Below are 17,087 nucleotides of genomic sequence, written 5' to 3'. Positions count from 1 at the left end.
GTGTGAGCAACAGATATGATGTATGTGTGCGTGATTCTGACCTGATTATTTGATTTTGAGGGCTGTGTATATAGTTTTAGGCCAGAATTAAATTTTTCCCTGTGTGTGTAAGGTTTTTCAGATGTGACTTTTTATAATGTGTGAACAGTTTAGGGGTATTGGGGTATTATTCAGAGAATAGTGTGTATGCAGTTGGGAAAAACTGTAATGGACACCAAACGAGCAGGATGGGCCGAATGGCCTCCTCTCATTTGTAAACTTTCTTATGTTCTTATCTTTCTGAATATTGTTATTTATTTCTTGGCAGATGTCCTTTTCCAGGGTGACTTACAAAATATAAGCACAATACAAAGTGCAAAAATACAGTTCAGTACAAGGCATAAAACATTACAAATTCCAATTTACATAATACATTGAAATTCAAAGGATAATACCTTTTACAAATTCCAATTTACACAAGTGAATTCAATATATGGGGTCTTACATCCTGGATTGTAAAAGCTGCATTCAGACAAGATGTTAGGTCACAGTCAAGGACCAAGGGAAAGGGAGCATAGGGGAAATCAAAATAATACTAGTACTAGTAATACAAGAAGTATGATAAAACATTGTAAAGTGCTATCTTACAGGAGAGTAAAGGACAAATATTTGTCCTGTCTGAATATCTGAATTGGGTGGTCTGTAACACACTCTTACCACTAATCTCCAGATTGTTTAATCAAAAGTTTAACCCACAAAGATTCTGTTCCATTACCATCTAATTTGAGTTTTATTTCCTCAATGTAATTTGTGATATATAATGCTACCCCACCATCTTATGCCCTTGTAACCTTTAAACTTGTTTTCATCCCCATCATTGTCTGTAAGTCATGTTTCTGTCACTCCTACAATATTTATAGTCACACGCCAGCACTGTGGCTTCTAGGTCTAACATCTTGTTCCTTATACTCCTGGCCTTAAGGCACAAACATTTCAGGACTTGTCTACTAGCAGTTTCCCTTTGTTTTCTTTCATTAGTAGTACATATCCCATTGTCAGAGCTCCCTGCACCCCTGGTTTAATATGACCTTGAATGGACTCCTCCTGTCCCTGGAGGAGGCAAATGCTGGGTGTATCAGGGGGGACCTGTGCCTCCTGCTCTCCTGGATCATCTGCTACTTCTGTGTCTGGAATGGGGTGAAGTCCACAGGGAAGTTGAGCCTAGGCTCACTGGTTACTACAGATTTGTGCATTTATATATCAAGACATTCAGATGGTAGAGTCAGAATTTGGCGTAAACAGAATGAGAACATGGATCCATCATGCCTTGTTACCACTGTGCAGGCTGGTGGTGGTGGTGTAATGGTGTGGGGGATGTTTTCTTGGCACACTTTAGGCCCCTTAGTGCCAATTGGGCATCGTTTAAATGCCACGGCCTACCTGAGCATTGTTTCTGACCATGTCCATCCCTTTATGACCACCATGTACCCATCCTCTGATGGCTACTTCCAGCAGGATAATGCACCATGTCACAAAGGTCGAATCATTTCAAATTGGTTTCTTGAACATGACAATGAGTTCACTGCACTAAACTGGCCCCCACAGTCACCAGATCTCAACCCAATAGAGCATCTTTGGGATGTGGTGGAACGGGAGCTTCGTGCCCTGGATGTGCATCCCACAAATCTCCATCAACTGCAAGATGCTATCCTATCAATATGGGCCAACATTTCTAAAGAATGCTTTCAGCACCTTGTTGAATCAATGCCACGTAGAATTAAGGCAGTTCTGAAGGCGAAAGGGGGTCAAACACAGTATTAGTATGGTGTTCCTAATAATCCTTTAGGTGAGTGTATATAGCTCTGGAAAAAAATTAAGAGACCACTGCAAAATTATCAGTTTCTCTGGTTTTACTGTTTATAGGTATGTGTTTGGGTAAAATGAACATTTTTGTTTTATTCTATAAACTACTAAACATTTCTCCCAAATTCCAAATAAAAATATTGTCATTTAGAGCATTTATTTGCAGAAAATAACTGGTCAAAATAATAAAAAGATGCAGTGTTGTCAGACCTCGAATAATGCAAAGAAAATAAGTTCATATTAATTTTTAAACAACACAATACTAATGTTTTAACTTAGGAAGAGTTCAGAAATCAATATTTGGTGGAATAACCCTGATTTTCAATCATTTTTCAATGTGTCTTGGCATGCTCTCCACCAGTCTTTCACATTGATGTTGGGTGACTTTTGACCACAAAAATTCAAGCAGCTCAGCTTTGTTTGATGGCTTGTGACCATCCATCTTCCTCTTGATCACATTCCAGAGGTTTTTAATGGGGTTCAGGTCTGGAGATTGGGCTGGCCATTACAGGGTCTTGATCTGGTGGTCCTCCATCCACACCTTGATTGACCTGGCCGTGTAGCATGGAGCATTGTCCTGCTGGAAGTTTTATTTTCTTCCTTGAATGATCAAAATTCCAGGGGGGGCTGAGCCCCGCTTTTTACTGTCCGGGGGGGGGGGGCTGAAGACCAAGAGCCCCCACGTAGCCTTGACAACTGCTTCGTTAGCTTTTTACTAATAAATCCAATTTGCCAAGTCTGCACACATATCATTATTTCTAATATCAATATAAAACATTACACAGCTTATATTAAACATTAATAATGGCTCTTCAATGACCTTACTCCAGTCCTCTATGATCCAATCCTTATGGTCTTTTGCAAACCTCAGCCTGGCTCTTCTTTGCTTCTCATTGATGAAGGGCTTTTTTCTAGCTTTGCACTGCCCCTGGGAGCCTGCTTCGAACCGTCCTCGCCGTGCACTTCACCCCGGCTGCCCGACGCTCACTGTATCCCTCTGCCAGTAAAGCCAGAATTGAACCCTTCTTTTCCTCACTCAAAATTTTCCTTTTCAACTCTTTTGGCATGGTCAATAGTTTTTTGATTCCAATTACTTTTGAGGTACTACTAGCACTGTTTTTGCCATCCAGCTGGTCCTATTGCAAGAGGATAGTGATGACCACAGCAGTGGATTTTATACTTTTTCTGGTTAAATAAGATTTGGTTCAGGTGATCACCTAATCAGTACCTCATTCAGTAGAATGAGATGTGCCTGTGTTGGAAATCAACAGACACTGGAATGGAATAGCTGCCATACATGTAGAGATGCTGATTTAAGAAAAAATAGCAGTGGTCTCTTAATTTTTTCCAGAGCTGTATAAATTTGACTGACATTTTATCCATGGCAACTGATTAGAAATCCGGAGAGGTCTGCTCCACTCTGCTGCCCGACTCCAGGACGCTGAATGTTGTCACTGGGTAACATTCTCCTTCAGGGAGCTGAAGGGGCTGAGATGTATTCAGAGGAATCACAGTCTGTTTTGTCGCTCTGCAGTTTGTGGGTATTGAGACAGTTTTGATGGCAATCGTGGATTCGTTCCCCTCGGCCCTGAGGAGAGGGTACCGGCGGGAGCTCCTGCTGCTGCTGTGTGCGGTGTGCTTCCTGATTGGACTGCTCATGCTCACTGAGGTCAGGAGACAAGGGCTGAATGAACTTCTATCTCTAGTACACATAAATAAAGTGTGCTGTGTTTCTGGTTTCCAGATGGATGTTATGAGAGAATTGCAATTACACAAGGTGATTACACTTCTCCTAAGTACTGAAGTTAATGAAGCAAATTTTGTGTTTATACTGTTAATGGTAGTCTCTTGGAATTGCTTTGTTGTGAAGCCAGTAAAAGGGTGCATGAAACCGATTGATTAGCATCTATACTACCGAAGGATCGGTATCTATACAACCGATTGATTGATGTCTAATCCTGCTGTGACAGAGTAAATGATCTTCCTGTTGCAGTGACATCAGATGCAGGTGTCACTCTACCGCTTGGTCTAACGTGGTCACCTGGTTGTCAATTCAATTCAAGGGTGCTTTATTGGCATGACAAACAGTTTCGTAGTGTTGCCAAAGCAGTTGATATTATATACATACATTGAAAAATTATAAAAGGTAAGAAAAAGGAGAAAAAAAAATAAAAAATTGAAACAGTACAATATAATTTATAAATAAACTCTTAATAGACATGTACATTTACTTTATTTATAGTTTACAAGTTTACAGCTGGTGCTCATGTATGTTTTCACAGTGAGCCCCTCAGGCTGTGGCAGGCGGCTTCATATTGGGCGGCCAGGGGGGCTGTGTGTCCCTCCCCCAGGAGGATAGTTTTTTTTTTTTCATTTATCAATTCAGAAAATGATTTTATAATATTTATGAATTTATTAAAGAATGTGTCCCTTAATTTGGCATATTTATTGCAGTGGAGGAGGAAGTGCATATCTGTCACGACCTCACCTGTCTCGCAGTGACCACAGCGCCGCTCCTCTCTGGGCAGCCAGCTCTGCCTGTGTCGGCCCGTATCTCTGGCCAGGCTGTGGTCACTGAGCCTGTACTTGGTCAGGATCTGCTTCGTATCTCTGACAGTGAAGAGATACTCTGCCAGGGTGTATTCTCTGTTTAGGGCTCGATAGCAATCCAATTTACTTTGGGATTTGGTTTAATTTTTCCAATGTTCCAGATAGGAGGTTTTGGTTATCTTTATGATTTGGTTGACTCTAATTGGGGGCAGGTAAGCAGTGCTGACCTGAAGCTGGTCTCTGTTCGCAGTATTAGCGGGGGTCAGTGCCGTGAGCTTCAGGGCCAGCTGACTCAGGGGACTCTTTTTAGGGCTCTTGGGTTGTGTCTCTCCAGGGGGGAATACATGTTTTCCAGCTGGTGGACTATGCTTTCAATGAGGCCTCTGTATTTTAAATTGCAATGTGTCAGACCATTTGCCAATGGAACTGTTACCATAAATGCTCCAGGAAACATAACAACAGCTGAACTGTTTAACCAACCAAATTGTATTCACACTATAAGGCCAAGCACTATTTGAATATCACACATGAAAGGTACAAAACACTTTGCTTCTGTTTGTTTCAAATATTAAAAATGTCTCAACTTCCCAGGATAATGTTCAGCATGGCTGAGGATCTCCAGGCAGAAGTCCAGTGTGAGCTGACACTGCAGGAGAGCAGCCCAGGGCAGAAGGGGCAGAAGATAAAGGACAGGGGGCAGTGGGCAAACAAGTGGGAGTTCCTCCTGGCTGTGGCTGGAGCCATTGTTGGGCTGGGGAACGTGTGGAGGTTTCCGTACCTGTGCTACAAGAATGGAGGAGGTGAGTTATCATAGTTAAAGGTGGGGTTTATTTTTTTATTAAGAGTTATACCTATTCTTTCTAAATACGTCCTGACAGTTAAATTCACATCCGTTGCTTTTAAAATGGAAAAAAGTGAATTTGTTGTTAGACTGTTTTTAAAAAACGTTTGATTCCTCTATCCGGAAGATCGAGAGTACGTCCGTCACACCAGGAACGCCACTGATTTAAACAACTGGCATTCAATGGCATTCAAAATATCGGTCAATGTCCACCTTCCTCTGTGAAAAATTGAGGTTTTGGACACCAAAAAGAGGTAAATAGATATTTAGTATTATATCTAAGTATCTAAATACTGATGAAGTTTTGTGATGATTAATTGATTTAAAAGTAATAATTTAACACATCAAATCTCCTGGTCAAACCATCAAGTCGAAAAATCTGTGAAAATGGCCATTCATTCTGTCCATGTTAAACCATCCCAGTACATTGAAATTCAATTATTTCACCTCATACATTTAAAATTGTGATTTCAGTGCAATATTACTTTTATGTAATGGATGATTATTGATTTTGGTCAGTTATTTGTTTACTTCTCCTGCTTTTGACTTGTCAATAAATGTCACAATCTGACTGACTAAGAAACTGTGTTTATAAAATAAATGTCTTGTGTTCACTGTTCCTGGAAGTCAAGTAATGTATTTCTTACTCTTCTCTTCTTCTTGGGTTTATTTTACCCTTATTTATATTCCATATGTACTATTAGTAATGCCTTCTTAGTATTTAATTAAATGCATTATTATTATTATTATTATTATTATTATTATTATTATTATTATTATTATTATTATCATCATCATCATCATCATCAAATTAACCTCACTGAAGTCAAACAGAAGTATTTACAAGTTGCCACAGACAGAGACAGGAGAGTACAGGTGAGAGGCAGCCATCTTGTTGTTTGACTAGTTTCAGAATTGCCTATTTTGTTTTAAGTTTTGCCTTAATTTTGCCTTGAAGTTAGCATTGTCTGTAGTTTACCTAAATTTAAGTCAATTCAGTTCAGCTGGAGGAAGTGAAACAGATAAAGGGCAAAAATTGAAGTATCTTGGAAAACGATCAAGATGTTCTAAATCAGTATTTCAAAGAGGTTTTTACAAAAGAAAAGACAGATAACATGCCACAGGTTAACAATCAGTCCAGTCAAAGTCCAATATCAGGATAAATGAGGAGGAGGTACTAAAGGGACAAGCAGAATTAAAAACAAACAAATCACCTGGGCCAGACGGGATATGTCCAACGGTATTTAAAGAAATGAGGGAAATTATATATAGGCCGCTAACTAAAATATAACTAAAAGGTTCCACACCAAATGGAAGTAGATGGATTATGAACTGGTTGATGTCTAGTAAACAGAGGGTGTCGATTAGAGGAGTCGCTTCTAACTGGAGTGAGGTTGTTAGTGGAGTTCCACAGGGATCAGTACTAGGGCCTTTGCTTTTTCTAATCTATATTAATGATCTGGACTCTGGGATAGTTAGCAAACTTGTCAAATTTGCAGATGATACTAAAATAGGTGGCTCAGCAGATACAATCTCAGCAGCACAGGCTATTCAGAGGGACTTAGATAAAATTCAGTTTTGGGCCGACACCTAGCAGATGAATTTCAAAATGCAAGGTATTACATGCAGGTAACAAAAATGTCCACTATAATGACACTATGGGAGGAATATAACTAGATGAAGTAACGCATGAGAAAGACCTAGGAGTCTATGTGGACTCCTCACTTTCTCCATCCAAACAGTGTGGGAAGCAATAAAAAAGGCAAACACAATGCTAGGGTATATTGTCAAAAGTGTAGAATTGAGAACAAGGGCAGTGATGTTCAGACTGTACAATGCACTAGTTAGAGCTCATCTGGATACTGTTGACAGTTCTGGGCTCCACACTTCAAGAAAGATATCGCTGCTCTAGAGGCAGTTCAGAGGAGAGCAACCAGACTTATTCCAGGTCTGAAGGGAACGTCCTACTGAGAGACTGAGGAACTGAACCTTTTCACCCTGGAACAGAGGAGACTACGTGGGGACTTGATCCAAGTCTTCAAAATCATGAAAGGCATCGACCACATAAAACCAGAGGAGCTTTTCCAGATCAGCAGGGACACACGCACCCGCGGACGCAAATATAAATTGGGCTTCAAGGCATTCAAGACAGAAAACAGGAGACACTTCTTCACACAGAGAGTTGTCACAATCTGGAACAAACTCCCCAGCGATGTGGCTGAAGAGACAATTTGGGAACATTCAAAAACAGACTGGATAGGATCCTTGGATCACTCAGTTATTAATGGACACCAAACGAGCACGATGGGGCGAATGGCCTCCTCTCGATTGGACACTTTCTTATGTTCTATTACCAACCTATATTAAGAACAATAAGTAATATCATCTGTTTGTCATTTCTTTGAGATATCCTTCATTATTTTTGAATTTAGAGCATTTTTACATGACATTTCAATTAATTAGTCAATTAATTAATCAATTAAATGAATTCCACTGTCTACCAAAGGGGTTACTGGCTTATTCTTTTTAAGATGCTTTAGTCTGGTTTTGCTGAGAGTTTCATTCAATTATCTTTGATATGAGCTCTTTTAATGTTTTCAATCACAGTTTTGTTTTCAAGTTCTATGATTAGAATTTGTAGTAGAATTATACAAGTGTTACCTGGTGATAACTTAAGGTACAGGCATGGTTTTGGTATCAAATTTTAATTTTTTTAAGCCTCTATCTTACTGCACCAATGCCAATGGGGTAATTGGTGACATACCTAATTTATCATAATAATACGTCCTTTGTTCATATGTAGACACTAATATGTTAAAGTAGTTTACTTTCAGTTTGTTAATACTGTATTCAATTGCCACAACGTGCAATTACTCTCCCAGTCAGTAACATTGCTCAGCTGTTTGGAGGCAGGATGTTGAACTGACAATCAGAATGGCTTGTTTGCTGCATCTTTATTCAGCAACTGGATTCATTTTAGCAAAGGCTAATTAACAAGTTCATTTATTTAATGGAATTCTGTACGAAGTAGCTCGTCTCGTTTCTTCAGTGTAAGCCGGGTGAGCCGGACTTCTCAGAGGTCTCAACTTCAGATGTGTTTTTTATACACTTAGTGTTAAAGCCTACACATAAAAACTACAGATAGTTGTTCTGAACTACCAACAGTACTTTAAAAGTGAATTCTGAAAAAGTTCAAAATGATAATCCCCCACCTTTCAACTAGCACTGAAACATTCCCATCTCCACCATCTTCAATTTGTTCATTATCAGAAAAAGTAAACTAAAAAGAAAAGTGTAAAAGGCTAATATCTTCCATAGTTGTCGTATCTTCTCCTTTGTTGAAGGTGCCTTCCTCATCCCCTATGTCCTGTTCATGCTGACCTGTGGCATACCTCTTTTTATCCTGGAGACGGGTCTGGGGCAGTACACCAGTCAGGCAGACCAGACCTGCTGGAGGAAGATCTGCCCCCTGTTTGAAGGTGGGAACCCCGGCTGCATTCGTTCTCCTGTCTTCTTCTGTCAGGACCTGTGTAGTGAGTTCACCCACGTAGCTAGAGGACTGCAGGGAGACGACTCTGTTGGTGTTGTGACGGTACATGTGGACTTGGACTTACAGGATGCTGGTGTTGAATCCCAGCTCTGGCACAGTGGGGCTGCACTGAATCATTACACCTGGGTGCACCACTCTCAGGGAGTCAGGATGCGATTTTTTTGTCTCATTGATTGCAGGAAGCTGTTTGCCCATGTAGCTCTGACACGACAGTCAGTACACAGTCCTCACGGTGAAACGCCATTTGCTGTGTGTTTGGTTGATTTATTGCCAAAGAAGAATATTCTGACACACACTGCAGGTGATATAGAATAAATTATTCCTGTGGTATGGATATATAAAGCTTACTGAGTTATTTTTGCTTTGTCTTTGTCATTTAGCTGCTTCACCACTAAAATCGATATGTTTAATCCTGCGCACTGGATAAACCTATAGTGTAAATAATCTGCTAGGAAGTTTCTAAACTGCAGTCACAGTCTGCCTTCTTTGTGTCCAGGAATTGGCATTAGCTGTGTGGTAAACATGGTCTACAACAGCACCACATATATCCTGATCCAGGCCTGGGCTTTCTTCTACCTGTTCCACTCCTTCAGCTCTGAGCTGACCTGGGCCAGCTGCACAAACACCTGGAACACAGGTACTGAAGCTCACACACAGAGGCATCTGCAATACTGTATGGCAGGTGGAGATCTAGAACAGTAAAACCTAGAATCTAGAACTCAAGTTTCCAGAGGGAAAGAGAAATGGGAAAAGGGAAATCTGGATAATTTATAAAATTATTCTACAGCAATTTGAGATGCTAACATCCTATCTGTATTGCCAAACACCATAGTAACTGTATTAAAATAAGCTCACTTCATCAGTTCAAAATAATGAAATTGTGAATTATGTTAATTTATGTAGTGTTCTCGTCTTTAACTAAAGGTAAGCTTTATCTAGACTGAAAAACATATATAAATGCAAAATGTAAAGTGTTTCCTGTGTTTCATGAGCTGAAATAAAAGATTCCAGAAATGTTCCATACGCACCTTATTTCTCTCAAATTTTGTGCAAACATTTCATTTCATCCCTGTTACTGGGCATTCCTCCTTTGTCAAGATAATCCATACTCCAGATAGGTGTGACATATCAAGAAGCTGATTAAACAGCGTGATCATTACACAGGTGCACCTTGTGCTGGGGACAATACAAGGCCTCTCAAAAATGTGCAGTTTTGTCACACAACACAGTGCCACAAGTTTTGAGGGATTATGCTGAGTGCAGGAATGTCCACTAGAGCCATTGCCAGATAACTGAATGTTTATTTCTCTATCATAAGCCACCTTCAATTTTATTTTAGATAATTTGGCAGTACGTCCAACTGGCCTCACAACCGTAGACCATTTGTAACCACACCAGCGACACGTGTGTTCCAGTTCTCACCAATATCCAGCAACTTTACACAACTGCTGAAGAGGAGTGGGACACCATTCCACAGGTCACAATCAATAGCATGACCAACTCTATTGTGAAGGAGAGGCGTTGCGCTGCATGAGCCAAATGGAAGATACTGACTGGTTTTCTGACACATGCCTGTATTTTTTTCTGTTTTTTTTTAAGGTATCTGTGACCAACAGATGCATATCTGTATTCCAAGCCATGTAAACTCCATAGATTAGGGCCTAAGGTTTATGTTGACTGTACTGTCTTGAACTCCACTCAAACTCAACACTCCTCTTTGTGTTGGTGCCTCTGACAGATTCCTGTGTGGAGTTTGAAAAGGAGAACCACACATCCAACTGGACAGACCCAGAAATGGCCACCTCTGCTGTAGAGGAGTTTTGGCAGTAAGTTTATTTCGGAAACCCACCAGTAAAAAGCGACACAATCAAATTCACACATCCACATCCTCCACTAAACACAGATCTGCATTTCGTATGATCCTTCAGGAAACGAGTTCTGGGCATCTCGGAGGGGATTGACCAGGTGGGTGCGCTGAGATGGGAGCTGGCCCTGTGCCTCCTGCTCGCCTGGATTATCTGATACTTCTGTGTCTGGAAGGGGGTGAAGTCCACAGGGAAGGTGATTGCCTGGGGCCACTGAGGTTGTGTGATGTTTTCCATATGAGACAGGAGCCCTGATTAAATATTAGCCCCGAGAGAGCCTGTGTCAGGATGCTGAAAGCTGGGTTGAACTTGTGTCACTGTTGTGAGCACTATAGGTGACTAAAGCTGTATAGAAATCCACTGTGTGTGTCTGCCCTCAGGTGGTGTACTTCACAGCCACGTTCCCCTATGTGATGCTGCTGGCGCTGCTGGTCAGAGGGCTCACCCTGCCTGGCGCTGCTGACGGGTTGCTCTTCTACCTCTACCCCGACCCCGCCTGGCTGACTGACCCACAGGTACATCAGGACACACCATGCCCCCCCACAACCTTGAACTCAGAAGACATTTATCTGTATCCATGTACAGTACAAGACTAACACAAACCCTCCCTTTCAAACCTGATGTAATATTGAAGACAGGGAATCATTAACAGCAAGATTTCATCAGGATGTTTTCTAACAATAATGTTTGAAGTTTATATTGTTGTTTTGATGTTAACGTTTACACCATTAAACTGTTTTTACAAGCACAACACAAAGTGTGTTCTCTACCTGATCGTTATGGTCTAATTTCTCACGTCCCAACAGATGTCCACATTGTTATGGTTAAATAATAAAAAGTCACGCATGCTCTTTGTCTGTGTCCCCCAGGTTTGGATAGATGCAGGAACACAGATTTTCTTCTCGTACAGTGTTTGTATGGGAGGGTTACTGGCACTTGGCAGTTACAACAAATATCACAACAATTTCTACAAGTGAGTGCAGTGACCATGCTGGCTGATAACTTCTTGTTGTACTCCTGTATTCCTGTGTCATATTGGCATATTTGCACATATTGTTACTGACATTAACAGCAGCTGGCAGGCCTCAATCGTCTCAATCTCAGTGTGTATATGGGAGTAAGTGTACAGCAGCGGGTCTGTATCGGCTGCTGTACATATTTCCACTCACAACACAGCTCAATACTCAATACTGCACACAGACTCTCTCAGTGTATATGATCGCATACGCAGCTGTCGGCTGTTGTCTCCTCAGGCTCAGCTCTAGGCTGTGCTGTGCTGGTCAGGGGGTGCTCATGGCCTCTCCCATTGCAGGGACTCCCTCTACCTGTGTGTGCTGAACAGTGGCACCAGCTTCGTGGCTGGGTTCGCCATCTTCTCTGTGCTGGGCTTCATGGCGCAGGAGCAGGGAGTGCCCATCTCACTGGTGGCCGAATCTGACACAGCCAATCCGCCAACAGCTACCGAACATAATCTTCAATGTCCCGACAGTGACGTCTCTCACAGACTCACCCGTCTCTCTGCAGGGTGGAATATATGTGTTCCAGCTGTTTGACTACTATGCCTGCAATGGGACCTGCCTTCTGTCCATCGCTGTGTTTCAGACCATTTGCGTGGGATGGGTGTACGGTAGGTGTACGCAGGATCGCTGCTCTTCAAACCCTCTTTATTTTCAAATAACTGACTTTTTTAAATTAACATTTGTTTTTTTGCCTTTGTGAATTCCCTGACATGCAGTGCTTCTGACCTCCTGAGCTCCTCTCACACAAGCACACCCACCAATGACCTGCTCTCTGATTGTCGTGACAGTGAAAGCCATGCAGGGTAGAAAGCAGGTCCACCCGGGTCAAGAGCCTCTGAGGAGGTAAGGTCACCCAGCCAGCACTGACCCGGGGTAGGGCGGGGAAAGATGCACTGTGCACTGTGGACGTCCTGCAGATCTTACTGAAACCGCAATGTGAGATCAACTACCCAACCAGCTGGAGACCATGTTGCTGGGCAGGGTCAACTCGGGTTAAGGATGTTAATGTGAAAGGGACTTTAGTCACAACAGCCCCATTCACACTGAAATGCTGGCAGAATGCATGCAAAATGCAGGTAACATTTTGAATGCCAGGAAAATGGCAGGATGTACCCGCTCACACAGAAAACAGACTGCCGTCAAGAGCGCTGTAGCCATGGGAACGAGATGCTACACAAGCATGTGGATTTGGGCGAGGAGACACGGACCCATATTTTGGTCTTGTTTGTAAAAGTTTGATAATTTCCCCATTTTGCCAGATTCCTTCCATCGTGTTTACTGAGCTATTGTTCTAACCAGGCGCCGGTTTGGTTTGGACTCGCTACCAAGGACAAATAGTCAAGAGGGAAAAGCAAATACGTCAATCTAGGTGTGTATTCGCGCTATGACCAGGTCATCAGGTTGTATGCTTGTGTGATTGAGTATGAGACTTGGCTCTCGGTTCATGGGCGCGTAACGAGAGGCATTGTGAGGGTCTTGACATATACTGCAGCAAAGATAAATCAACTCAAATAAATGAGAAAAAAAGCATGTCATTACATTGTGTGTATATATATCTACCAAAAGTCTGGGTGTGCAGATCTGCGATTGAATGATTGCTCAAAACAACTTATTTTATTTTTCATGTTTTAAAGTTAAAATGCATTAAATGCATTAAAATCAAATTAAATAACTCGAAACAAACTACCTTCAGTGTCACTGTAATGCAGTCTAACATGTTTGCCTGTATAGAGATTATATTTTGCATGATTTATTGGTATATAACTTTTGACATATGTGTGACAATAGTTAGCATTACATATGTCACCAACTTGTTGGTTAATCAATAACGCTCAGAATTGCTGTGACTACATTATTTTCAACCTTCAATTAACGACCTGGTCCATTTTTCGTTTCATTATTGTTTAAAGGAGGCTTAAGAACATCAGAAAGTTTATAAACGAGAGGAGGCCATCCGACCCATCGTGCTGGTTTGGTGTCCATTAGTAAATAAGTGATCCAAGGATCCTATCCAGTCTGTTTTTGAATGTTCCCAAATTGTCTCTTCAGCCACATCGCTGGGGAGTTTGTTCAGATTGTGACGCCTCTCTGTGTGAAGAAGTGTCTCCTGTTTTCTGTCTTGAATGCCTTGAAGCCCAATTTCCATTTGTGTCCCCGGGTGCGTGTGTCCCTGCTGATCTGGAAAAGCTCCTCTGGTTTGATGTGGTCGATGCCTTTCATGATTTTGAAGACTTGGATCTAATTTGAGTTCTTCTGCCTCAGTATCATTTTTTACATATAATGCTACCCCACCCCCTCTTCAATTTTGCCTGTCTCTCCTAAACTGTGTGTATCCTTCTAACTTGTATTCATCCCCATCATTTTCTGTAAGCCATGTTTCCGTCACTCCTACAACATCATAGTCACACGCCAGCACTGTGGCTTCCAAGTCCAACATCTTGTTCCTTATACTCCTGGCATTGAGGTACAGACATTTCAGGACTTTCCTACTAGCAGTTTCCCTTTGTTTTCTTTCCTTAGTGGAACATCTCCCATTGTCAGAGCTCCCTGCCCCCCGGTCCCTAGTTTAAATGATTCTCAATTACTCTGCACATACGCTCTCCCAATGCATTAGCCCCCCTTCTGTTTAGATGTAGACCATCCGGTTTGTACAGGTCCCATCTATCCCAGAAGAAAGACCAATGCTCCATAAACCTAAAACCCTCTTCCCTACACCAAGATTTCAACCACATGTTAAACTTTCTAATCTCTGCCTGTCTCTCTGGCCATGCACATGGTACTGGAAGTATTTCAGAGAAAACTACTGTGTAGCTTCTGGTCTTTAGTTTATTTCCTAACTCTTTAAATTTGTCTTGCAAAACCTCTGTCCTACCTTTTCCTATGTCATTGGTTCCAATGTCGACTTTGACCAGTTGATTCCCCTCGTTTTGGCCAGTAGCCCATCTACTAGTTTAGGGAGATCTGCAACCTGAGCACCAGGCAGGCAAGATACTATGTGGGTCTCCTTATCACTAGAACACACTGTGTGATCTACGCCTCTAAGGCTCGAGTCTCGTCCAATAACTACCTCCCTCTTCTGGGGGGGAGTGGGCACCATGGTGCTCTGGTGCTTAACTGTGCCCTCATCACCCTCTGAGCTGTCATTGTGCAACTCGGTGTCCAGCAGTTGGAAACTGTTGGGCAATTCTAGCTCTTGGTATGTCTCTAAGGGATGTGCGCATTCTCTACACTTTCCTGCTCTAAGGTTTTGGCATACACACCATCTCTCTGATGGTGATTGATCAATTCTTCTATATCACTTGTACAGCGCAGATCAACAACCTGAGCCTCAAGATCATGAATCTTGATGTCTAGGATTTCAACATGCTGACAACATTCCTTAATCAACTGCTTAACTTTCTCTCTCCGAGAAACAGCACAGCTCTTCCTCAATAACTGCTTTAAGTAGCTTTTGTCTACCTGCCCCCAATTCACACCTAACAGGCCACACCTGGCTTCTCCTGCAACAGAATTCCTGCTAGTCCTAGACAGAAACTCCCTTCTACAACCTATTTACTTTCACCAACTCAGCAGCTGAAGTGAATTGACTTCAATTTAGGCAAACTACAGACAATGCTAACGTCAATTAAGCCAAACTTAAAACAAAATGAGCAATGCTAAGACTGTCTGACACTAGGAAAACAACAAAATGTCTGCCTCTCCCCTGTACTCTCCTGTGTCTGTCTGTGGCAACTTGTAAATACCTTGTTGTGTTGTGGTCGCAGAAATGCACCCCTATTCTGATTGGTTACATCAGTTAGCTGACGCACTGCGTCGCCAACACAAGGACGTGACGCGTAATTTGCCAGCATACATTTTCCTGCTCCATTCACACAACCCGTTGCCGGAAAATTGCCAGCAATGAGACTAGGAAAATTGCTGGTATCGAAATGACGGCAATAACCCATTCACACAGACTTTGCCAGTAACGAAATGCCACCAATTGTTTCAGTGTGAATGGGGTAAATGCTGCAAACCCCCAGGGGTGCGGTATATGCCATAGCCTTAAATCAGCTGCACCTTGCCCTCAGGGAGGCTTTTAGACGTCTCACAGAATTAAACTCACATCACAGAGTGAGTCTGTTGAATCAGTAATCACATCATCACTGAAGTGCCTCTCTTGACTGATGGGGTTTTACAGGAGCTGATCTCTTCTATCACAACATCGAGGACATGATCGGCTATCGTCCTTGGCCACTAGTTGGGTACTGCTGGCTCTACATCACCCCGGCTGTGTGCACCGTGAGTGTTGCACCATGGTCCTCCATTAAACTCTGTCTTGCTGGTGAATCTCTGTAAGTGTGTGTGTGCGAGTGTGTGTGTGTGCGAGGGTCTGGGACCTCTATGGTGGAACTGACTCTTCTCCTCTCCTCCCCCCAGAGCACCTTCATCTACTCCCTGGTCAGATACTCCCCTCTGAAGTATAACAACACCTATGTGTACCCAGACTGGGCATATGTCCTGGGCTGGTGCCTCACACTGTCCTCTGCTGTCTGTGTCCCTGTGTGGATGGTGTATAAACTGAGCCAGACTCCAGGAACTCTGCGCCAGGTATTCTCTATCTTTCTCTCTCCCTGTCTCTCTTTTAGCAGAGGTCAGTGATTGTCCTGTCTACTGTTGGTGTCTCCACAGTGTCTGCGCCTCCTGTGTCGATCTTCCCAGGACCTGCCTCTCGCATGGAAGCAGAAAAGAGACTGTTCTGTCTTGAGCTCTGACCCTGTTGCTCTCCTGAGTGCTGATGAGAGGCAGAGGGAGACTACAGCAAGGCCTGGAGCCCCTGACCTGGACACCTCTGTCTGCTGAGTTGCTAACAGTGTAATGCCCTGAGGACAGGGAGATCAGAAACCACTGGCCATCTCTAATATGGCTTGAATGCTGTTTATGTATTTCTGAAGCAAAATAAACACAGCAGTGATTTCACCCTTGTATGTGATTTGATATCTAAACTCCTACTCCTCACAGTGGCTCTGAGTACAATGTCTTCATTCTCTTCAGCAGCTTTCATTGTTAGTGCAGTTCTGTACAGGAGGCCCATTAGAACAGGCTCCCCTGAAACAGTCCAGTGTCCAACACTGTGCTCTTGGGACAAGCATCCTGCTATTGGTCACAAAGCTCAGTCCAATTGCTGTGAACAAGGGTCAATTAGTTCGTTTCAGAAGACCATGAAACCACATATCACTTCCATATGCCCCTGAATGCACAACTTCTTCACTCTGTTCCTGTGAGAACATGACCTTCATAAAAAAAAAAAAAAAAAAAATCACGTCTCTTTCCACAGTTTTAACTGAAATTGTATGTTTTAGTAAATCATAAAGACATTCATATGTATATGAAAACGTCTTCTTTATGGGGAAATTCCTATTGGAATTCTTATATTGTTG

General features: G+C 42.3%; 1 pseudogene; it reads left to right on the top strand.

Moving 5' to 3' along the window:
* Positions 1-4,996: 4,996 nt before the first annotated feature.
* LOC136750495 (sodium- and chloride-dependent GABA transporter 2-like) lies at positions 4,997-16,509 on the top strand (annotated as a pseudogene).
* The last annotated feature ends 578 nt before the right edge of the window (positions 16,510-17,087 follow it).

Source organism: Amia ocellicauda, chromosome 5 (genome assembly GCF_036373705.1).
Source record: "Amia ocellicauda isolate fAmiCal2 chromosome 5, fAmiCal2.hap1, whole genome shotgun sequence".
In the NCBI taxonomy this organism is placed as follows: domain Eukaryota; kingdom Metazoa; phylum Chordata; class Actinopteri; order Amiiformes; family Amiidae; genus Amia; species Amia ocellicauda.
Note: the sequence above shows the minus strand (reverse complement) of the source record. Positions and strands in the feature narration are given on the sequence as shown.